Genomic DNA, 24,727 nt, shown 5'->3' on the forward strand with positions numbered 1-24,727 from the left:
GTGTGGAACTGCATGGAGGTAATGAAGTCAGAATTGGGTTGGTAGCATGTGTATCCTCAGAAGGTTATAAAGAGAATAAAGTGGGTTTTACTTGTTTCCTCTGATTTGACATTTAAGGTATCAGCTTTTCTTTCTTTTAGTATTCCTTAAATTGGCAAAATGTGGGCTTTTATCATAAGGTTTTCATCTCAACAATGAAAAAAAAATTCTAAGCAGAGTTCAAACAGACTTTTATTTTGCGGGAGACCAGCTTTATAACTAGTTGGATTGTTACATCGGAAGGGAGCACAGATCTCTCTGCATGCAGCACAGATTGCCCCCACTCTCTCAGGAGGCAGAAAGTTTTCTTGCTGATGCACTGTGAACTCTCTGTGCTCCCCAGGAGAGTGCAGTGAGTAGGACATGGGCACACAAACACGCTGCTGCCAAACAAACTGAGCATGAGCTTGCAACAGATCAGCTCTCTGATAACTGATTTAATGGTCCTTTCCAGCTTTCAGGACAGATTTTGCCTCTGATCCTATTGCGATAACTCCCTCAAAAGTCTCTTCAGATGCCTTTGATCTTGCCTGTGACAAATGACTGCCCCAGTCCCACAGAAAGGGCAGCATCTGCTACCTCCTGACTGAGCTATTTGGGTGCTAGCCAAAAGGCTTTCTCTCATGTTGTTTATCTTCAAGATAGGGACTGCCTCAGCTACTATTTCTCTTTTTTACTTCATCAGTTTCCTGTTGCTTTACACTCTTTGTTCTCTTTAGTTTTTCTTTCCTTCTTCCTCATCATCTGCCTTCCTTCTTTTTCATTTTCTGCCTCTTTTTCACTATTATAAGGGGTTTTCCCCACTGCTCTCTTCCACTGCCTTCTCTCCCATTTCTTTGCTCCATATTGTCTTTCTTTCTTCTGTCTGGCTCTTTCTGCTCATCAATCACATTATGACAGTGGGGAGCAGCTCACAAAAAAAAGATCAGCTGGGTTACGTCCTGGTAAGAGCACATGCTGCTGGTGAGATGACTGGACCCAGAAGATGGAGCAGTGATGCTTCCAAACTGTTTTGGATTTGAACACATGATCCAGTTAGGGAGGGAGAGGGGGTTTTTCACTAGCCCTGCTCTGTTTATATACCTCTGCACACATGGGACAGGATTACACTGCCATGGGCATTGGCACAGCTGGGGAAGGTAGCAGCAAGAGGACAAGCTCTGCATGCATGATGAAAGGAAATCACTAGAGGAGTTATAGCTGTGCTATGAAAGGCAACAAGCCAGGGAGAAGCATTTGAGAGGAAGGCAGAGCTCTCTGCTGCACATGTCACTCCCATCTTGAGGAGGATTTTATATATGGGAAAGAAGCAAATATTGAGCATGGCCCTGCTCCTGGTTATGCTTCCCAGCAGAAGACTCCCTGGCTTGCTTCTCATCATGTCTCTCTCTGCCACTGGCCTCTCAAACAGGACAGGCAGTGGGCACCCATGCACTCCATGCAGGAGCGTGCAGTCGGGTGAAGGACTGCATTCCAGGAGCTCACAGAGGTGGTGCTGGGCCTTAGTTAAAGGACAGCACTAATGGAATCACCTGCCACTGTAAGGCTGTTCTGAATTAGCAGCAGCACCAGCAGCTGTGCCTGTCATGCCAGGCACTGTTGGCCCGGGACATTTTGAATGTCCACAAGCCCTCAGCACTGTGACATGATTTATGTGTTGCTGGTGGTAATAGTACCCATTTAGAAACCCTTGTGCTGGCTTTCTACTCCTTCTCACAGATCTAAGATATAGAAGAGCATTGTGACAGCCTGGGTGAAAAGGCAGCCTGAGGTATATTTGGTGCTCGATATTACTCCACTTGGTGTGGGAAAGCAACAAGAAGTGTCGGGACTTGGCTCGTGGGCTCCATTGAGTGGGATGGAGCAGCACAGGGAGGCTGCTGGAGGGATGCCACTGAGGATGCTGAACTCCAGGGAGGGTTGTAGCATGTGTGAGTAAGGGAGAGCATGTGCATATTCAGAGGTCTGCAATGCAATGGCATGCTTAGGTTAATCTCTTGTTGCTAAGGAGCCCTACACATGTTTGGTGTTGGCTTGAGTTACCCTTCCTCAGGTGGCCTCCCCCTTCTCCCAGTGAAGTCCATCTGTTTGGCCTCAAAGGCGGTGAGTTTTGGCTCTGAAGCACATGGCCCATCACGAAGGCCCAGATGATGCCGTTCACAGCCCGGAGGAGGCTGTGCGCCCAGCACCGCTGAGTGCCGCCAGCTGTTTCCTGACGGGCGACTCCTGCCTCAGTCACATCACTTCACTGGCTCTGACCCACAGAAAACAGCTGGCCTGGCACCCCGTGGGCAGGGAGACGTCTCTGGCTCCTGCAAAGTCACTGCCCTTCTGGAAAAAGCTGTTAGACACTGCTAAAGCAGCAGCAGCAGCAGCGGGTGAGGCAGGGGGTCGGTGAGCCTCAGGGTCTGCTCCATGCTGCCTTTCTGGTAGCACAGTCTCTGGCTGGTTAAAAGGGGGTAAATGCACACCACGTGCTGCTAAAGCGGGTTTGTATAAGCAGTGGCAAAACTTAGATACTTGGAAACCTGGCCTTTCCCAGCCTAGGCAACCTTCTGGTCTCTGAGGAGGGTGCGCTGCAATGCTGATCCACGCAACTATCTCCTACCTGGTGCACTGGTGGGGAGGCACCAGGAGAAGCTGCTTGTTCAGCAGTGGGCAGCAGCAAGCTGCAGAGACACCCATCCTTTCTTCCACCTCAGTCAAGGGAGCTGGTTCCTGGCACATGTCTGATGTGAACACAGCTGTTAGCAGGAAGAGTCAGCTTGGAGTCTCTGGGAAGCTGTGGCCACGTGGATTGATCGATCACCTTGGTGCCTGCTCATTTGGGTTCCTCATCCTCATACCATCCGTGCTGGCTCATTTGTGTACACTCCCTGCCCCACAGGCACCCTCAGGTGCCACCGTGAGATGTGCAAGGCCTGTTTTAAGGATGGTACATGGCTGAATGCAGTCCTTCCAGCAGCTGAAGGAGACATGAGGCTACTCCAGCATGGGCTCCTTCTGCCCCAAAAAGGAAAAAAATCCATGGAGACAAAGGGTATCCCACACCCATCCTGCCTCAGGGAATCATGGCTCAGAGCAATTGGGCTGGTGGCTTTGTAAGCAGATGCCAGGCTGCAGGCAGTGTGCATGCCACTGTGCAGAGAGCCACAAAGAGCTGAAATCACTTCACCTCAGGCACTGGTGGACAGCTGGTCTTTGTTACTAGAATGAGAAGCAGCACGTTCTGGGGGATTGTCCTAGTGGTGGAGAAAGACTCCTTTGAGTCTGCAGATGCATTATGAGGTTACAGATACAAAAAAGCAACTTGCTGCCAACTCAGCCTTGCTGCATGCATACTCCCTGTCCTCTCTGCCTGGCTCTGGAGACCTACACCCGATGTGGCACTGCAGCCCCTGGGCCATCTCTTTGTCTGCAGGTGCAAAGGGAACAGCAGTCCAGTGACAGAACACACAACAGTGAGAGCCCTCCTGCTGCTGTGCTCCTGGAGAGGTGGTCACTGTGGGGGTGCCCTCCTGGGGCAGCTCTTCAGCATCACAGGAGACACACAGGTGTCTGGGTGGGCTGAGGTGCCTTTGTTCCTGTCCTCAAGTCTCCATTCCCGACTGGCATTTACTTGCCAAAGGTAGTTAGCTGAGATGGCCTGCTGTCCTGGTGGCTTGTCCACCTCAAAAGTCACAGCATGCAGACGTGGGTGTCAGTCCTTCCTCAGGCTTCCCAAACTCTGTGCACTTGAAGGCACATCTGCAGTATGGAGTCTGCTCTGAGATAACACAGCACAGACTGCAAGCCAAGCATTCAGTACTTAGGGAAAACCAGGTTTAAGGTTACCTGTGCCACACCAACCAGCCTTGAGATTTTGATAACCTTACCTCTGTCTTAGGATCTCATCACTGACTCCAGCCTCCTTTCTCTTAGTCCAAGCTTCTACCTATCTCCTGCTTTGCTGCCAGCTCCAGACCTTTTTCTCTCTTCCACATTTCAGTCTTCCCCTCATCGCAAGCTCCCAGCCTAAGTTTATTTTTCTACCTATTGAGTTACATGCTCTCCCCTGACCCCTAAACATGTCTCACAGCTGCATTGAGAGTATACACCTCTCCCCTGTCTTTCTCCCATCTTCCAAATCTGCCTCCTGGTTCAGGTAGTCAGTCCCACATTCCCAGTTATTCCTCAGATCTTTTCCATGATCTGTTTAATTCATGTTTTCCCCACTTTTGCACTAAAACCATGGAGTCTGCTCCTAATCTTTGCATGCCATTCCCTCTCCATCCTGGGGGACCCCTAAAACTACATCCTCCTGCTGTGGTCTGGAGCCTCCTCACAGCCATTAGCACCCAGAAACCACAGCTGCAGGAATGGGAGGAGCTGCACCTTCTCATCAGCCTTGAAACACCTTGAAGCAGGACAGCACCAGGTGCTCATAGACAGCTGCCTCTGGGCGCAGATTCTCAGCCTCTCAGACAGCCCTGATTCCATCTATTAGACAAGTTAACCTTGTTAGGTGCCTAAAGTTCAGATGAGAGCAACCATCTTCACAGCATGAAAGTCTTGGTCAAAGTATTTAAAGACAGGCAAACTTGAGAGTAAGCTAAGAGAGGGTCTTGCAGTGGAGGCTGTCAGGGAAACCTGGTTTGTGTGCAGCACAGCTACTGCCTTAGTCAGCAGTAACTCACTGAAAAGGCTTACAGGGAGCTATGTGAAAAGTGAAGGCATTCCTCATTTAATTTAGTTGCTTCTGGGGATTTAAACTCATAGAATGACACATCAACTGGTCTGTGATTTTTACAATGTATAGTGGCTTTCCAGGCTGTTAGTTCTTGTTGGCACAGCAAGTTTTTGTGGGCATGCCATAGCATGTGTAATGCTTTTGTCTTTTTGGCTGAATTCACAGACAGCAAATAGAAAGCATTGGTTTATCTTCCTGCCATGCCATAGCATGCCCTCCAGGGTAAGGGAGTTTGGTTGGTCAGAAGCCTTTAAAATATTGCAATAAGAGTTTCATTTGGAACAACTCTGAGCACCATTTCTGGCTTTTTGGATAACTGGAAATCCTTGGCTTCATATGTCATCCAGGAAAATGCAGGAAGAGCATTGGATAGCTTGGCTCTTTAGGAAACATTTAGAAACCATGGTTTTAAACTTACCCTGCCCAAGTAAGTAAAACTTCTTTTTTACATGGGTTTATACTATCCCTTTATGCTACAGAAGGAAGACATAGGCTATGTGGCAGCTCAGAGATACACTTTCAATTCAGTTTTCTGAAGTTACTATAGTCTGGTTTTCTGAGAAGTTCTTATAGCATCCAAGTAAGCAAGTTTTCTCCAGCATATATAGTACTAGATTAAAAAAAAGCAAACAAAAAGCCAAAAAACAAAGAGAAAATGCAGCCTGATTTTGGCAGGCTGCTGCAAGATTAATTGGGTGAGATTTGCCAGCTCAGGAAATTAATTTTTGCTGGGACAGCTTCACTATTGGTAGGGATGATTTTCCTCTGCTAAGCAGAATGACCAGCCACATTCTTTAGAATTGTTACAGAGGTCCACTAGAGCCAAAGAGAGATAACATTCTTCATACCTGGCTAGCAGCTTGAAGACAGGGGACAGGATGCAATGCGTTCAGAGAAGCTGCTATATAAAAGTAGGCAGGTTTTGGCTTCTAGCAAAACTTACCTTTTCCCAAGGAGATGTTTGGGGACAGCAGATGCTGGGACTTCTGTGGTCAATTCTGCACTGTAGTGCCAGTCTTCAGAACTGGGTCAGGCTTAGGGTTAATCTGAAGAAAATCAGTGTCTAGAAAGGATGAGAATTCACAGAACCTTGTTGTGATCTTTCATGTTTCCTGTGTCCTGAGCTAAATCTTGTCACAGCAGATGTGACTGCAGGTTAGACAATCCCCCAGAGTTTTGGGAGCCAAAGGCTGAAAGGAAGCCTGGGGTTTGAATCTGGATCTGTGGCCTCCCTTGTATCCCATAGGGTAAAATATTTTTAGTTTGATTTTGCTTCTGTGTCTGTGCACTTGGCATCCTGGAAGACCACAAGTAAAGCAAACCAAGTTAGTCAAATTAATCAGCATACCATTTTTTGTTGCTGCTGATTTATCAGCAGAGGAAAGCACTGATCATGTGTCATGTACTTACGTTCTGAAAGTTTCCTGGAATGCAGGAAAGAGTGTTTATACAAGTGTATACAAGGTATTGTTTGGCAACAGCTTCAGGAGGTCACTTTCCTTGGATGTTTTTGGTTCACCTTGGAGGTCTCTCATGTGGGTCCTCTTGATTTTTTTTGATCTGTCTTCTCTGCTACTTAAGGCTTTCTCCTTGAAAGCTTGGAGAAGGAAACAAGCAGCAGAGAACCCTCAGGATTTGATGGTTCAAATAAAAATAGTCCCCTGCTGTTTACCTCCTGCTTCTTGAGACTCTGATGTACTTGTCCATATCTCCTGCTTTGTGCACCCTTCTGCCTCTGCTTCTGTGCCCCCACAGTCTTCCAGCTGCTCTTTTCTTTCCCACAAGTCAGAGCTCTCACCCATATCATCATCAGCTCCCTCCTGCCTGCTGAAGAGACTGAGATTGCCATGTTTCTTTGGTTTTTTTTTAGTTTAGTTTTCTTATTTCTGATTATGCCATGTCTTTTGGGAGAAAAGTCTCCATTCACATGGCAAAGATATGGCTTTTTTCCCACATGACAGATGTTTTTCACCTCGGAACACCACAGAGCCACCTGTGCTTCCTGCTGGCCACACCAACTCTCTCTCCCACAGCTCTGTCCGAAAGGAAGCTGTGTGTCTGGGCATGAAGGGCAGAGTGGGACACTCGAATATCATCTCATCACTCCACATGGTGTAATGGTTCAGCCTCTGAACTACCAGCACCAGTTCTCCTATGGGTCATTACACAACCAGCATAATGTTGCTCATTAAATCATTTGTTGTCATTTATTTGACTTTGAGCTCAACTACAACACCAGCAGCATTGAAACAAATGTGAGTTAATTATTACTGTGACTTTTTACTACAGAATATTATACATTGTTTTGAAATACCTGGCTGTGGATGTTACTTTAACACGCTTTAAAATCCATAGTAAAAAAGGGTTGGATGTTCCTCATTCTCACTTTCCACTGTTGCTCAGGCAAGTCAAAGCCAACAAGTCTCTGCAAAGTTTAAATAATTTTCCCTTTCTTCTTATGTTGTTAGTGCATTTGCAGTAAGACTAAATTCTCTTTTTTTTGAGTTCCTAGGCATAGTATGGGGGTTTTTGTACTTCAGTATCTGCCAAAAAAGATGAGGGTAATGTGGCTTGAGCAGGTCCCATCTCATCTCTGTTCTTGCTTCAGTCTTGGAGTCTGTGACTTTTATCAAACACTATTCTAAAATCTGGCAGGCCAGGGACATGTTCCCACAGCGGGGTGCAGCTGGCTGCTCCCAGCTCTGTGGTTCCTGCTCCCAGCTGAGAGGACAAGCGCTGGCTCTGGAAGCTGGCCAGCCGTGTGAGCACAGCCTTGTGCCCAAGGTACAGCCCCACGCCCAGAGGGGCAAAAGCACAGCAAAATCTGGCATCCCAGTCTGCTTCTGGCCATGCAGTCTTTGCCCTGGGAACTAATTTCTTGGGCTGGCAGATTAAACAGGTGGATTTTCCAGCTGGTTCTTTCCCACTGTGCAAACACAGGCAGGTTCACAGAGCTCTTGTGCGAGCCCGTTGCATTTCTATCTTACACCTAAAGTGTGGGGTTACCTAGCTTCACCTGCACAACTATGCTATGGGGAATGTGGGGATCAGAGAATGCTGTTTATGGCGTGCTTTTCCTTATTTATGAGCCCTAGAAGAGCAGGAACCAAGTGTGCAGAAGGGCACTACCTTCTCCTGGCACCACGGCCACTTAAGCCAGCCAGCACAGGCAGGCTAAGCCTACCAGGCTGCACTAAGCTCTTCCAGAGAGGGGAAATATAGTGCCTCTTTGTCACATACACCAAATTTGCTCCATGTAGTAAAACAAATCTACAGCCCTGCAGCATCTCTTGTCTCTAAATAAAAAATCTCCAGTGTATGCATGAGACTCATTGCTACACACTCTAAGTAGCTATATTTTTTTTCTTTTCTGAACCTGTTACTTTGTATTTGAAGCACAAAGCCCCACTTCACAGGCCCACAAGAAGGCAATAAACCAGCTGGAGGCTGTGGAAGTAATTGGTGATTGAGCAGTGAGGAATCTTCTAGACAGTCCCAGGCCTCAGTAAGAGAAAAGATGAGAAAAGAGTAAAGCTGATTTAACAATGTGCTGAGTTGGTAGAGAAAAAGAAAGCCCCTTACTGGTGAGACACCTGACAAAATGCAGACATGAAGCACAACTTGTGTGAATGTGTGACACACTAACCTGGAAGGAAGAGCTTGTGTATCCTCTGCCTACTCATTTGTCTCACTCTTTCTTGTCTTTATATTCCTCTCCTTTTGCTCCTGTGCATTGGAGAATGCAGATCTGCATGTCAAGCCCAGGCAGTGGAGCAGGCAGGCAGAGAGCTGTGGTTCTCCAAGCCTCTCTGACAGCAGCACTGCAGAGCCCAGCAGCAGTGCTGGGGGCAGTGACAAAGCTGACCTTTCTCATGCTGTGTGCTCCTCCTGCCACTGATGTCCATGCTGCTCACGAGCTGGAGAAGGCTCTCTTGGCTATAAGGTGTTGACAGGACTATCTCCAGCACTCAGCAGAACACTGCACCAATACAATCCTGCAAGCAACACACTGGCTTCCCTCCGTACCACAAACATCCTCTCCTAGAACTGAGTCATACCACCCAGCATCTTAAATTGTATTTATTTTAGCTAAACTCCACAGGATGCTCTTTCACTTACGGCTCAAGGCACTCCTGTTCCCTTTGCCACAAGGCACACTGAGACATCTGTGGTGGGGAAGTGATGCATGGCCAGGATGCTGGCACCTCTCCTGCAGAGCTTCCCGGCCCTGTGGTCAGCACTGCAGCGCCCACACAGATGGAGTGGAGTTACTAATCCTTTTGAAATGACAATTTTCTCTTTGTTTTGTATGTTTTCCAGATGTCACCTGCTGGCTTCAGGGAGAAGGGAGTGTGAAGAAAATATTTCAGTAATTTGCCTGGGAAGCCAGGTGCCTCTCTAAGCAGCTTGATCCACTTTTAAATTAAAACTTCAACAGAAAGAGAACTGTTGCTTCACTGTGGGCAGATGTAAAGTAGCAAGCAGCTGCTGAGATGTCTTGGGGGGAACTGGTTTGCCCATGGGCAGAGGTCAAAACCAGTTGATGCCCTCTTTGGCCATCAGCTACCTGCAAGACCAAACTCACTGTGGCAAGCCCCAAATCCAGCCCTGCCCTCACTGTTCATGGCTGCAGTCAGATATGGGAGACACTGAGCTCTCCTGGTGCTTCTGCTTTTGGCTCATGCCCAGAAGGGCCTGGGTTCATATTGAGCAGGTGTGATGTTGTGCAAGCTGGTTATCATGTTTGAGGTGCCAGGATGCTGTCCTGTGTGTATGAACCACTTTTGGGTTCCATCCTTCAGAGAAAACAGTGTCTGCTGGCTCGTTCCTGCAGGAAGGTAAGTTTTGAGATGGCAGTTGTGGCATTTGGGTTCACTTTTATGAAGCACCTTAAAAATCTGTCTGTGTAATCTCTCTCTGGCATTTGATCTGTCTCCTTTTCCTTAAGCCAAACAATTTTTGTCATTCTCTAAGACCACCTTGGTGAAACAGGGTGGGGAGAATACAACATATTTATTCTTAGAATAAGAAGCTCTTTTTTAATGAGAAAATAACAGATATAAGACTTCTTGAATAGAAAGGGGGAAAGTAGGTCAATAATGTTAAAAAAATGTACCTTTAAAAAACCTGAAGCCTGTAGAGAACATGGAAAAAACATGTCTGAGTAACATGAAGCAAAGTAATAATTTCCCCTATTAACAACCACTAAAACAGAGCTAAATGATTGTACCACATCTCGATGAATCTGTTTTTAGGAAGGTGAATCTCATGCTATTTGACAAAAGGTTGCTAAGCATTCTTCTATATTCATTAGCCATGTAAACAGGGATGTAGAAGAGCCCCTTTCTTGTCAGTGCCTAAAGAAACAGAGCTGGGACCTTGGCAACTAAAAAATAATCCCCCTGTTTCCTGGAAGTCTGTCAGACTGATGGGATTTTTTTTCTTTTGAGTAGGGAAATATGCTATTTGGAGAGAAGAAAAAAATAATCCTTGAGTTCTTGGCTCCCTTCTTGGCATGCAAGGACTGCAGCAGGTTTAGGTATTTCTGAGTAAATGTGAAAAATATTGAAGGGGATATTTTCCTCCAGGGATCAAGGCACACACCAACACTCACTTCCATTCTGTCCCCAGGCACTACTGTGTTACACAGTCTTACAGCAGTCCATGAGTTTCAGAGAGAAAACATTGTAAATATGAGCTGGAAAGCATGTGTTTTTCTGTTTCTCTGGTTACCTCTTTGAGAAGTACATGATGAAGTCAATTAAAAAAAGAAAAAAACCCAGCCTCTTTCTCTCATTACAAATCAGTCCTTTTCTTGCAAACAACTCAGTGTCCAGTTCTTCCAAAGAAAAAGCCGTATGAAAAATGGGGAAAAAATCACAGTCCTTGGCAGTTAACCTTTTATTTAAGTTCAATAAGTACTTTCAGCACACTGTAGATTTGCAAACACTGATTTCCATTCCCTTTCCAACCAGGCAGTTTGCTCTGCTCCTCCCTTTGCTCCTTGATGAAGCAGGCTATAAGCAAAACAGTGAAGCGCTGGGCACAGATCACTTGGTGATTTCTTTATCAACCAGTGACGACTTTTTCCTGCAAAGACAAAGTTGCACTCTGTGCTATTTCATAGTGCTTTCAGGAAGCTTCTTATCCAAATAGAACAAATGTAGTCTGGCCACTATGTTTTCCTGGAGATTTAATTTTTTTTTCTAAATGGAAAACCAAAAAGGGTCAAGTTTAATAAATTCAGCTTATTTTCTTTTTCTCCTTTTGCTCCTTTTGTACTTTCTCTTTTTTTTTTTTTTTTTTTTTTTTACTTTGGAGTCAATTTTTTACTTGCTCTCTGCTCCTCTGCACAAGGTGCTTAGGAACAATTTGTAATTCACCATAGCATAATGCCCCCTCCCCTCTTTGTGGAGATGGTGAACTGCAGGTGACTCTGTTGAAGAATCCTGGCTGCCTGTGGGAAGGAAAGGAGACCAGGAGCTGGTGCTCTCATGCAGGCTCTGCACTGCACAGGGAGGGTGCACACTTGCTGTGACGCAAACTGGCACAGGTAGGGTCACTTCTGTTCCCATGTCATCAGCAGAGGAGGAAGGAAGCAGTGTTTTCAATTGTCTTTTTACATATTTTAGTTAATAAGAATCCTAAAAATTGATGGATGAAGAGTGTGGATGGCTGTGATTATATGTATATAGACTCTCACAAGCAAATACTATTGCTTGTAGGGGACTGCCATCCACCAGGGTTTTCTCCATGTATTTCAATGGTCTGTCCTTCCATATTCTCATCTCTAAGCACGTGTACATAGTTTTCCAACTTCCGTTGACTACTTGGCACTTTCTCTGCATCTGAAATGGAACAAATGGGCCTGGAAAAAATTTCCTGGGTCATGAAGGTTGGTCATCTCATCTACAGCTATTATATAACTGCGTCCAAGCCCTTAGCCAGGTTCATCCAGGAAGGAGGGAGATTCTGTGTCCTTGCTGCACTTTTGGGAGATTGCTTCAGCACAGAGCTACAATAGTTGTGAGGAACACGCTCGTGGTCTCCAGAGTAAAGGATAGTTATGGCTGGTTTATACTCATTCGAACTTTGTACTTGGCTCAAGCTGCTTTTTTCCCCTCTCTGCTGTTTAATCTACAACTGCATTTACAAAGGTCAGTCACGTCTGTTCTCAGCCTTGGCTTTCCTCTGGCTCTAAATGCCGACTTGTCCCATCTGGTGTGTTAGTACAGCCTCCCCAGTAAGGCCACGGTCAGCATCCTCTTCGTGTTCACTGCTCCTATTTCTTCAATGCACAAATAGCTGAGGAAGCTGTGCCCTGCAGACCTGTGAGGTCTCCCCAGGGCTGTCCATGTCCAGTGGGCACTACTCTTTATCTGTCTTTTTTGGAAATTTCTGTACTGCACCTGCCTTTTCCCAGCTTCTGCGCAGTTTGGCTTCAGAAGCTGAGTGACAAGAGCCAGGTCAGCTCTGGTCAGCTCATATACAGGTTGTGTCAGCTCTGGCTCCTGACACAACCTGTATATGCAGCTCTCCTTCCATGCTCATTTTCAGCTGGCAGGACTCCTAATCATTGCAAACACTTGTGTAACTTGTACACCAACTTGGATTTTGTAAATTATTCAATTTTGTTCGGATTCATTAGTCTGGCCTTCTGGGTACTGAGTCTTCTCTATGCTGACAATGCCACCAGCTTTATATCAAGAAATACTACTGGATGTTCCCATTTTCTCTGCCAGTGATCATTGATGCTTAGTCTCACTCCTGAAAAAACTGTTTCAGTTTGTTAAATTTCTTTGTGAGAGAACCTTTTGTCATCTCTTCAGGAATGTCCTCATCTCCTAATCCATTGTGGTGCCGATTCCCATTTTTGCAGTTTTAGTTAATAATTCCTTTGTGATACCATACAGATGTTGAGAGAGATTTGGCTGCCTCGTATTCCTCTGTCTGAAAGGCATCCATATTATAAAAAAAAATGATATCATGTTATTCAGGCACATTCCTGATGCATCTTGTCCCAATTTTCAGTTACCTTCTTAGACCTCTTCTTTTTCACATGTCTCAGAGCCTTCCACAGATCACTTTCCTACTCTCCCACATCATACCATTGCTTGCCATTTCATATACCCATTTGGGTGTAACAGAAAGCTTTGCAGTGCCACTTTCCTGGCCCATCACAGAGCTGCTTGATTCAGGATACAGGATCTGCCTTGAAGGGAACATATCTAAATGCCTGAAGTGCAAACCTAAAGCAGCTTACATTATTGTATTAGGAGAGGTTATGTTCTGAGCTATCAGACTCAGTATTTGCTTTTCTGTTTTGGGGGATTGTTTTTCAGGTGTTTTGGTTGCCAAATCTTCTTACAATTTGTCTGTATGTCTTTAAGCTATAACATTGCCAACAGATCAGCATCAGTGCTAAAATTAATTCCCAATCTTGTAAAACCAAACTAATAATTGATGTGAATGCTACAGTGTAAAGATGCCACTTACATGATTCATGCTTTGAATAGTAACATAAACCAGGCTGTACACAGCATTATCCAGGCACACAAGATGTCATTATATTGTTTTCTTCTGTACTGAGATTTTAAAAGAAAGGAAAAGCTTCAAACACCATCTTAACCTCTGTTTTACTGGAGTTATATTTGCTTCTAATCTTGTTTTTCTACCTTTTCTGGTCTGTTTCTGGGATCTGGGATCATGATTTTCATTTGATGTTTGAGTTCAAGCGAGAATTGGGAGGCTTTTGGAGAGTGGTGGGACTGGATTCAGCCCCCTGAAGAATTAAAGGAGTAAAGTGCCTCATACATGAGGCAGTCTGATGTGAGTTGACACTACCTTCACCGAAGGTTTCACACTGCAAACTATTTCTTCATAAAAAGGCCAGAGAGAAGCCACCTTCCTGATTAATTCATGGGGGCTATTGAGTAGAAATGAAAGCAATCAGTGTCAGACCAGCTATGCAGAGATGGTAGCTGGACTGAACTGTCTGGAAGTGTGGAAGGAAAGCATTTATTTTTCATCACCTGTAGTTAAAACCAGTGTTTCCTGATGTATATTGACATCATGAAAATTATTTTTCTGTGATCATCCATAAAAAAAGCATTGGAAAAAAAATATATGTAAAAGAAAACAGTTGTTTTGGCATCTTTCTCTTGCAATGAAGTGTACTGGGAAAATGCAGTTTGAAAACAGTCATCTGAAAGGTAAATGGGTTAGACTTGAAATTTTGGGAATTTTGGAATTCTTTGCCGTACTGGTTATAGTGGGCCCATAGATTAAAGTACTCTTTGTCTTCATTGATCATCAATTTAATTGCAAAGAGGAGATAAAAAGCTGATGGGAATGCAGAAATGTTAAAATCCAGCAGGTATGAGGAACACACCCTTTCTAATATGCACTCAGACGAATATGCCCCCTATAAGCCATGTGAAATTGAAAGCTGGGTTATTCAGAGTAGAGTCCTTCATGATGGAGTTACTAGGTTAAGCTTGTAAATGACCCCAAAACCTTGCTCAAATGACCCCAAAACCTACTCAAAATTCAGTGGTTGACCCAGCCAATCATAACATTACAGCCTTTTAAAGAATGCCACAGAGCATAATGAAGTGCCACTTGAGTCCAATTAATCTGTTATTAGTGGTGACTGATCTTCCTCTTCCCTGGATGAAAGATGGAAGATGCTCAGAGGAATCCCACTGCTGGACCATTCTGCATGTGGGAGGGGTTTGTGTTAAGTCTCTCCTGCAAGAAAAGCAGCTGCCAGAGGAGAGTCACCTGAGACCACTCATGGTCATGAGAACAAACTGGTTTTAACTCTTCCCAGACTCCTGGTGTTCACATCTGTGTTCCTGTGGTTACGGCTCGAGTCTTTCACAATGCATATGCTTGATGAAGGTATTAAAATATCATCAGGCAGTTACAACTCTTCAACATTTTGGATAAGGGATTGATGGCACCCAAGAGATTGATAGAGGTGAGGTAGGTCTCTCCATTGATCCCCGATTCTCAGCTCATACCTCATGATGGATGTGGACAGCTTGTGGAGGATGCTAGGGGCAGGGAGAGACCTCTTCCTTAAAATCCTAAAATCCTTAAAATTTCTGCTTCTTAATCTAGTAAAGTCCTGTTCCCTTTCCTCATGTACAGCATGTGCAGCAGCATTGCTGAGCAGCCACACACCAAGCACTGTCCTACCATGGGGAAAGGGAGCTGGGATAGAGGTGAGGACACCGTGGGAACAGATGTTGCAAAGTACAGGAAAACTGAGCTGCAAACGGTGGCATTAATCCTGTGGAGATTAATTCTATTATCCCAGATTCCATGGAAGTATCAACAGCAATAAATTTCATTATTTATGAACATATGTATGAAATTGCATACATATTGTGTAGGATCACTGTCCTGTGGTGGTATTGGCAGATTGCTTGGTATGGCTATGGATGTAACTTGAGAATCAGCAGTAAATCAATGTTACTCTTTTGTTTGGTATCCCCCTGGAAACAAATTCTCCAAACAAAGTAAAAGTAAATAAATCTAAATCAGGATAATAAATAAGGTAACATATTATATCCAAGATGTGGTGAAACACCATGGTGTGGTCTTTAGACTGATGGGGTCAAAGTTTTCCATGTCTAGAGGAAAGGCAGCTGTATTCAGTAAGTGGCTGACTCAGAGAGGTAAAGTAAAAGGCAGTGCACAGCAGCAACTCCAGCTATGTGTGTGGAACAGTGTGAGGACTTTATCCAAAGGATGCCAGAGTTCTGAAAGGTTTTGGCTTTGTTGACACTTAAATTGGACCTTACATCTGATTCATCTTACTTGCCAGAGATACTACATCTACTCTTTTTCTGTCAGAAACACTTGCTGTGACCAATGTGGCAGCTTTTTCTCTTAACAGCGTGTTGTGTTTGGGTTAGTCTGTTTCAAGTGCTCCCTTCCAAAGAAATTAATGCTTGATTATTGGTAGGAAGCTGCAAATTTCTGTATGCACTAACAGGTAGAGCTGTTGGACAGTACCACAATACACTGACTTTATTTGTATTTTTCAAAAAAAAGTTACTTTGATTGGTAGCAACTAAGGGAGAAGTGTCATGACACTAGTGCTAATCCATTCCACCACAGCTTAGAATTCAGAGAAACTCCCAAATACTTGTGGCTCCTCCATGATTTATGGTGCTGAGTTTTCCAGCCTTCAAGAGCCGGGTGAGGAAGGTTATCCCAGCTAAAAGAAACAAATCCTCCCCATAACGGATACGAGGTGTTTGTTTAGCAATCCCACAGACATTCAGATCAAATCCACGCTCTGTAGGGAAACAAAGACACCAGCCTTTGATCTCCAGAGGGAATTTCATTATTTGAGTTTGGTGAGGTGCTTCCCAAGGTCAAGTGTGAGTAAAGAAAGAATTCTGCTAAGAAGCCAAACCAAAAATTTGATAAAAAAAAGAAAAGAAATCCCTTTCTGTTTTTCACTGCCAGTGTGCAAGAGCTAAGATATATCTCCCAGTCTGCACTACTTGGGGATAGTTCTGGTTCAGACCAGCTGCCTAATTTTATTCACAACTCATCTCAGTGAGCACAGGCTCATCTAATATAACAACATCCTCTGGACAAAAGAAGCTGGAACTTGTGATGTGTGGCAGAGCAAACTATCCAGTGGCAGGAGGTAGAGGAGATGTGGTAAATCTGTGGCACAGTTGTGTGAAATTCTGTACAGCTTCACAGCAGAGGAAGGCTGGAAGAAGAGGCAAGACTCAGCCAAAAACATGAACTGTATTTGATATTTCTTGGCTCCAGGGCAGTGCTGACAATTAGCCATACAGAGGAGGCAGTGCAGTGTATAATACAGGTGAAATCTGCAATCTGAGTCCACAGAGACATTTAAGTAATGCTGTTAAATTGGAGAGCCTCTTCCAGTGTTCTGATTGTTTGTATCTGTCTAATCCAGTGTGGCTTGATGCCTCTGAGCCATCTACACGCTTTCTGTGAGGACCCCAAATATCAGGCTTTCTTGAGGCCTTCTTGAAGGGAAGGGTTAACTAACATCTTAGTCTCAAGATTTTTCATCTTTTCATGATTTTTCATATGGTAACTTCTCTGCTTAAAACCTGCTCTGCTCCTGTTCTTCTCCAGTGCTGGATTTATGAAATCCCAGAGGCACCAGCATTTGCTAAAATGGTGAAGCAGCAGAGTGAATCCCATAGCCCTCTTTTAAGCCTCCAAGGACACCTTTTGCTTCCTATCTGCTACTAAGAGCTAGAGGCTATTCATTCCTGACAGTCCAAGTCTGGTGCTTTACTACATGGTAGTCTCATAGAATAACTAAATGCAAAGGGAGGAAAAAAAATCACTGAAAGTTTTTTTTGTTGATGTTCTTTTTTTTTTTTTCAGGGGAGGGAGATTGAAGAGAGGCAGATGATTAATTGTTTTTTATGATTTGGGTATTCTTTTATATATGAGTCATATGTCTAAATATTCAGGGTCACCAGTGACCTCTTGGCCAGATTTGTAAACTTTCTCCCTCTTTGGTCTAGCTGAAGTCTAGATGCATTAATTTCTCTTATCTTTCTGGACTTTCCTAGCATAGGTCTATGTTTTAGTTTTGCTCTCTGGGGACTAGTGATAAGAATAAAACAACAAAGACAAAGGATTTCTTTTCTGCCTGTATGGCTTGCACAGTCCTGTGTCTCTTGTGGGTGTATTTGATGGGTAGCATATAAAATATATTTTATGTGGGAAAAAATCCTACCCAAATATTTTTGGGTGCATTCCCTGCATTATAAAGATTTATAGAAATCTTGTTTTGAAGCAAACTGACTGAGATGGAAGCAGTTACAGAACAATATTTATTAAACTATAGACAGCCAAGTATTACTTCATAAAACCTACTCACAGCATCTCTACTTCCTGTATCATTTATAACTACTACATTCATTATGACTATAAGGTGCAACCCCTGCAAGTCAAACCTGAGGACTATATTTTCAAAGCTAGTGCTTATTTTCTTAGGTTATTGTGCCTATCTGCACATCCACATCCCCAAGTGATCGACAAACACATGCTCTAAACCCTGCCTGTGCCAAATGGGGGCAGGATTTAAGATCCTGCTCTTACAGATGCTCACAAGGTTAGTTGAGGGAGCTGCTAATAAATAGAAATACCAATACACATGTTAGGGATATGGCCAAGTTCTCTGTAGATTTCTACAAAAGACAAAGTTAGTACATCATAGGTATATTTGTATTCTGAAATCTAAGTACACCAATATTCAGTCCATGACTTGGTTCTGACAGTGCTTCCTGCTATTTTTATTACACCATTTTTATTACTGCAGTTGCACCATTCATTTGCATGGATTTACTTCCAATTTAGGTCTTAATTTGTCAACACATTTCAACAGCATTACAGGTCAGTAGGTCCTGTAGGAAGTTCATGATGTGTCTGTAAGCACTGAAAATTCATTAATTAATAACCTAACAATAAGATATTGTAAGGAAAATAGAAAAAGGCCACAACCAATCTTGTGCTGGTCTTGAATAGCAGATGTGTTGTGTGATACACAGGAGGTAGTTTTTGAGCTTTGCTCAGTGTGGGCAAAGTCTTTGCTGGAGCAGTGTGTCTACTTTGGGGCCGTGCTTTTGATGACAGATGGAGACTAAGTGGAGAACAGTCAGAGGAGACCAACACGGATGATGGTAAGTTTGGAAAGCATGACCTATGAGGAAAGGTTCAAGGAGCAGATGTGTTTGGTTTTTTTTTTTTTTTTTTTTTTTTTTTTTTTTTTGGTTGGTTTTTTTTGTTTGTTTTTTTAATCTAGAAAAAAGCATCCTGAGGTGGGAAATATGTAATGAAAGAGTTCCAGTACTTTAAACATTACTCTGAAAGACTATGGTGCTCATTAGGATATGGGAAGAACTGGTTTCATTTATGGCAAATGTGATTTAGGTTAGGCATTAGGGAACACCACTTACTGATATGAAAATCCAGGAATGGAAGAGAATACCTAGAAAGACTTGTTGCTCTAGTGATTAGAGACTCTTAAAGAGAGCTCAGGCTTACATCTGCCAGGACAGGTCAAGATATTGTTGGGTTGCCCCTGTGTAAAGGGTGGGGAAGGTGTTCTCTTGAGATCCCTTCCATCCTTGTATTCCTGTGATTCATGGTCTCTGTGGGACTTAAACCTCTGTTGAACCGGGGCCTTGGACTACACTCAGCTCCTTGATATCAAAGGCTTCATTTAGGAAGACTCATAGGCTGGCCAAGTATCAAACAGTTTTTTCTGCCCTCTGAGGAGATGTGTGCCTGGCTGTCACTCAAGTCTCAGAAGCTGACAGAGTTTTGTGCCTTGCTCATTAGTCACTCAGCTGAATCAGACCTGCAGCAGCACTGCAAGAGAGCAGGCAGCTCCTGGAAAGATTTTGCCAAGGAAGTTTAACAAGTACAGGATACATCTGGAGCTATTCCCTTTCACATGATCTCCTCATCCCATCCTGCACTCTTCCTGCCAAGGGCTTGTTGTTGGAATACCCTTCAGGAACACCATTCAAGAGGCAGAAAAATGCTCAGGAGTCAGATGCGTAGCCAAAAGTTAAAAGCTGAGTCTTTAGCCAAAATGGATGTGGAACAAGTGTTGTCCAAACAAACAAACAAACAAAAAAACCCAAACAAACAAAAAAACAATAAAACAAAACAATAGCAGCCAAATAAACCCTGAGCACACCAAACTTGTCTTTCTTTCATAGCCAGTGCAGCTGGCCTTCAGGGGCTCTATGTTTAGAGAGGAAGGCAACATGAATGGTGGTACATAATCAGAACAGGATCACTGTGCTAGCACCCATGTTGTCCTCTTAGCAGTGCCAGAAAGGTCAAGAGATGAGATAAGAGGAAGGGCCCTTGACACCAGATTCAACTCTGATATATTTTCTGGATTTTTTATGAATGCTGTTACTTAAGGGGACTGTTTTTCCTGCAGTATGTAATTCCATTTGGCGTGTCTCTGGATACAGCACCCACTGCTGGCCTCGGCCTCACGTGCAGAGGTGTCACACCCTGGTCTGCAGATGTGTGCTCAGCTGGTGGCAGCTGTGAAGGTCTGTGTGACCACAGGAAAGCAGTGCTATGGAAGCTGATATTAAACTGGAAGAAGACAAATGTTAACTATCTGCAATAGATGTGCTGCCATGATGGTAACACAGATACCGCCAACTTTTAAAATATTAAAGGCTGCTGTGTCTTTCTCCAAATTTCTTTTCTTTTGACAACACCTTTGACTTATGCTGGGATCTGAAATCCCATTTGGCCACTGGAGGGCAATCCAAACTCTTCACCACAGGTATTTCTAACCCATGGTTTGCCAAGTAGCAGCATTCCAGCTGTGCCTCAGCGACTGCAGTTTGCTTTTGTGCTCCCATCCCCACCCCTCTTTGCCCCTTCCCTTCCCACACACCACCAACAGGCCTGTGTCAGTGAAATTCTGTAATTATGGGAAGTCTTCTTTCTAACAAAGTGTCAGCTGTGCCAAAGTGCCAAAACAAGTTCCTCCACAAGTCCCTTCCTCACCAGGTCTGTAGGGAGTGCTCACACTTGGCTGACAGAGCCCGTGGTAAGGTCTCCATGACCATCAGCCCTGGCATTTGGTCAGTGCCAGGCACAGCAGTGACATGTTGGATGGGGTGAGTTTCATACTGCCAAACTGTGCCAGTGCTGCATTGCATGGACAGACTAAAATTTATCTTGGGGAAAGAGAGGTGGGTAGAAGCATCAGAGTGGGCATGCTACACCTGGTGCAACACAAGAAACTGGGCACTGCCATCTTTCTGCATCCTTTAGGAAAGTCAGGCTATTACTGACTAAACCTTCAGGGAGTACCTGTAATGGACAGAAAATGTTTCATTTTGTGTGTTCTACATTTGAGTCAGACCCTTGGGTTTATGTCAGATTATGTCATTCTGGTTCCAAACAGGGTCAAGGATACCTTGTAATGGGTGGAGAATCACGGCACGAGATTTTTTTAAAGTTATTGCCCACTCTGAGGCCTACTGAAAGTTTGAAGGCACCTAGAGATTTTTCAGCAACCAGTCAGCGCCCCTCAGTCTCTCACTGAACAGATTCCTTCAATTCCAACAGGGATGATGAGCATAACAACAGTCTCCCAGATAGAGCTCTCCCTCCCTAAGAAAGGCCTGGCATCTAAAGATGTTGAACAACAACCTCTTCAGGAATGGAGAAAGTCAACAAACCAAACACATCCAGATCTTAACCTTACAACTTCTAAGGCTCCAAGAAATCTTGGTCCATCATCTCAGTTGCCTATAGATCCTTCCCCCAGGTTCACCCCTGTATGTATTGTTCAGGCAGAATTTTCCTTAATGTGTTTAACATTATCCTGTATACAGGACCTGTAAAAATAAAATTATATCTTATATAAAATTTTCTACAAATAAAATTATAACATTTTACAGTCCTTTCTTAAACTTTTATTTTTGAAGTCATAAGAGTAAGTATTTTTCTATAGGTAAGACAGGACATGTAGGATTGCCAGGGAAGTGGGAGATTCACAGAAGTATGGACAAAATAGGCTCTTTTAAATTTGATTCAGGAAAGGGTCGTGTATTTTCCATCAGACAGGCTTTAGAGGGACTGGGACATAAAACAAAAGCCAAGCCAAATACTGAGAGCAATGTAACCAGTGAAACAATGGGAAAGTTATTTAGCAACATACACAGCCCTGGAACAGCCACGCTGTAAGCTAAGCACGCACACCAAATGTATTTTGGGCTGCTGGTGCCAGAGCACTCAGCTAACCCTCAGAAAACTAAAATCCTACACAACATGCTTACATTTCCCTCTCAACAACAGCTTGTGAGGCAATCACTGTGAGGGGATATACAGCACTTATTTATTTCAAACAGCCACTTGAGCAAGCCAGCTTGCACACTGATCTTAACCAGATGCTCTTCAGTCATCTCACATGCAAGGTGCATCATGCAGCTCCCACGTGCATGTCCTGCTCTCCCACTGCCCTGTACTGAGCACTGTCTACTGCCAATCACTCTGCCAAGTAACTTGTCTGCCTCCTGAGCATCCACTCTCACAGTTCAGCCAGCACAGGATGATTTCTGTCACTGCTGAAGAGAACCTGTCCTTGCTCCTTCTGAGAGGATGCCCATGCTTGCTGGTAAAATAAAGTTGTTACCAAGTTACACTTCTGCAACAGATGCCTTGTCCTTCTCTTTGAGCCAAGTCCTCACTGCACCAGGTTCCCTCCTGAGATGAAATATCCTCGTTGAGGCAGCTGTGGGAGAACAGATGCCACAAATCAGGTTAACCGTGTCTCATTCACAGATGATACTTGCTCTTGCCTGGACTCTTGGGGATGGTTTAGCTCAAAGCATGCCTGTGCTGATGTAAATTGGACTCAGGGATGACTCTGAAGGTTGAAATCATAAGGGATGAAGAAATCTGGGGTAAGTAACCAAGCTGAAAGGCTTTGATTCTCTACCATGATGCCAAGGTGGCTGACATAAGTTGTCTGAAGGCTTTAAAAGCAGCCCATTTTTCCTCTTGGCCTGTTTCCTTGGCAGTGATAGAAGATTTCTTTTTCAAGTTCTTGAAGGATCTGCAAGCAGAAGAATGCTGACAAGTGCTCTGATTTTTCTGTCTTTTTTCCCCATGATTGGGAAAAAAAGAGCTTTGCTATTTTCTTCCCAGTTTCCCACAGAAGAGCCTTGGGAAGTCTGTGTCATCTGTGTTTGGAGAGCACTGCAGCATGCAGCGTCATCCCCAACACAGGAGATGCCGGAGGGGCATTCTGCCTCCTTGCAGCTAGCAGGGAATGAAGGGAGCACTGTGTTTCCTTCAAGTGATACAATTATTCCTCCTCTTCAGCAGGGCCTTCTCTGCACTTGATACCCAGAGTCTGTTGGCTCCCACAGGCATGTTCTTCACATGACTTGATGTTTCTGTTCCAGAACATAAAGTATTCAGGATGGTTTTTCAAGGATTGAAGTTTTTTCTTACAGTAATGTTCCTACCACAGCCACCAAAACTGCTCCTCTAAACACTTTGGTGAGAAAGAAAGTAATTTAGGTGAAGAGATTTACATATATAACGACCATTTTGTCTCACCTAAGAGAAAGGGCATCAAACATCCCAGATAGGTTTTTTATTTACATTTACAACTCTTCTTTGTCATGTTCAGTCTTTGGAATAGCAGGTCATGAGGTGAAACGTGATATATATGTGTGTGTGTGTGTGTGTGTGTGTGTGTGTGTGTGTGTGTGTAAAAGAGAGAGGAAAGCCTCAGAAACTTCAAGTAGAAAGAGGATTTTTACACCTTCCATTTCACCCACCCTGAATGTTAGGTCAGATTATTAGAAAACAACTTTTCTATTCTGTAGCAATTTTCTATTTTGCTTGGGTTTATTTTGTTTTAATAACTAATAGCTCTGCTTGCCAGTACACAATGAAATCAGCTGGGGTTTTTTGCTGTCAAAAACAAAAGGGTTTCCCATTATTCCATTGATTTAATGCTATTATATTAATAAATTGTGTGGTTGGCTACCAATGACATGAGCTCAGAGTAGACTGAGCAATACTTCATGCTGTTGCATGCTGAATCTGCTGGGGAAATTTGTCACTGAGGAGGCAAACATGAACCTCTGTTTATTTAAACTTTCTGGATCCAGGTCTTCTCCCAGAGAAGTCACAAATCTTACAGTAGCTTTGGGGTGCCATTGTAGCATGTGCAAGTTGGCATAACTGCATAATCCTAAATGTTAGATGGGAATGAGTTCTGCTGAAGCAGGAGAAGAGAATCCTGAATCAGAGTCCTGCCAGATCAGCACACACCTTGGCAGGCATTTACATTTGTTCAGCATTTTGACTCCTGCCCTGCACCCCTGGGAACTGTCTAGCTGGCCTTATTTTAAAAGAAACAGGAAAAAGTCACGCACTCCAAGAGTAATGAAGAGGTGTGAGGAGCCAGCTGGTCCCAAAAGATTGATTTTGAGCACTGAGTCCGAGAAGTCATGTTTGGACTTGCCTGGTGCTATTAGACTTGCCTGTATTCAGGACTGGCCTCTGCCATAAACACTTTCACGGCATTTTAATCTTTTCAGCAGCAGGCTGTTAGGGGCACAGTTAGGTACACACAGCTCTGCCACCATTTGTCATTTACTGGGTCACAACCAGCAACCACTACAGAATGACCACACATCCCACTTTTCTTTCCTGCCCCTCCCAAAATCCTTCCCCAAAACTGGACAGAGCTCCATAGTTTTGGTTTGTGCTTCATTTTCTGTTATTGCAGCTATTTTCTCTAGGTTGCTCCACTGAGCCTGCCTATGACAGGCTAAGACATACATTGTGGAAAAAATATGCAAGACTAAAATTTGTGTATTATGTGTAAAATATAGTGTATTGTACGGGCTAAGAGGGAGCTAAAAGAGGTTAGGAAGTCCAGACTTAAGAAGTGCTGGGAATGGGTGTTGCTTTTGTTCCCATGGTGGCAGCTGCCTTAGCCCAGTGTTAGGATCAGTTTTTGCAGGGATCACTAAAGCGAGTTACTTCAATGTCTTGGTGTTTGGTACTGTGCTGACAGCCATAAGGTTGGGGAATGGGCTGAGAGATCCCTCATTAGTCCAGCAAAGGGAAATGTAAGGTCCTGCCCTGGGGAACAAGCCCAGACACCAGCAAAGTCTGAGTGATCTCCAGAGGGACCCTCCTGACATTGTGTCACTCTGTGATCATTGCAAAGCTGTAGTAATGATGCTGATGCAGCTACAACAGTGATCCCGCCAATGTCATTTTATGATGACATTCAGGGAACACCCAGCATGGAAAAAAACCATCCTTGCACTTCAGGACAGGATTTAATTCAAGAGCTCACTGAAAAAAAAATGGCACAGAGCAAAAAGCGTGACAACCAGGGTACTGCTGCTGCAGCTCATGCCT

The 24,727-nt window shown here is 44.0% G+C and overlaps 2 long non-coding RNA genes across 2 annotated transcripts; one reads left to right on the plus strand and one right to left on the minus strand.

Moving 5' to 3' along the window:
- Nucleotides 1-213: 213 nt before the first annotated feature.
- On the minus strand, nt 214-4,433 carry LOC147654834 (uncharacterized). Its single transcript, XR_015283246.1, has 2 exons — nt 3,915-4,433; nt 214-3,825 (listed from the first exon to the last, which is right to left on the minus strand). It is a non-coding gene; the product is annotated as an uncharacterized LOC147654834 (long non-coding RNA).
- A 31-nt stretch (nt 4,434-4,464) lies between these two features.
- LOC147654835 (uncharacterized) lies at nt 4,465-9,419 on the plus strand. The gene is made up of 3 exons (XR_015283245.1): nt 4,465-4,990; nt 5,116-5,195; nt 9,089-9,419. It is a non-coding gene; the product is annotated as an uncharacterized LOC147654835 (long non-coding RNA).
- The last annotated feature ends 15,308 nt before the right edge of the window (nt 9,420-24,727 follow it).

Source organism: Cyanistes caeruleus, chromosome 2 (genome assembly GCF_971803275.1).
Source record: "Cyanistes caeruleus chromosome 2, bCyaCae1.hap1.1, whole genome shotgun sequence".
Taxonomy (NCBI): Eukaryota; Metazoa; Chordata; class Aves; order Passeriformes; family Paridae; genus Cyanistes; species Cyanistes caeruleus.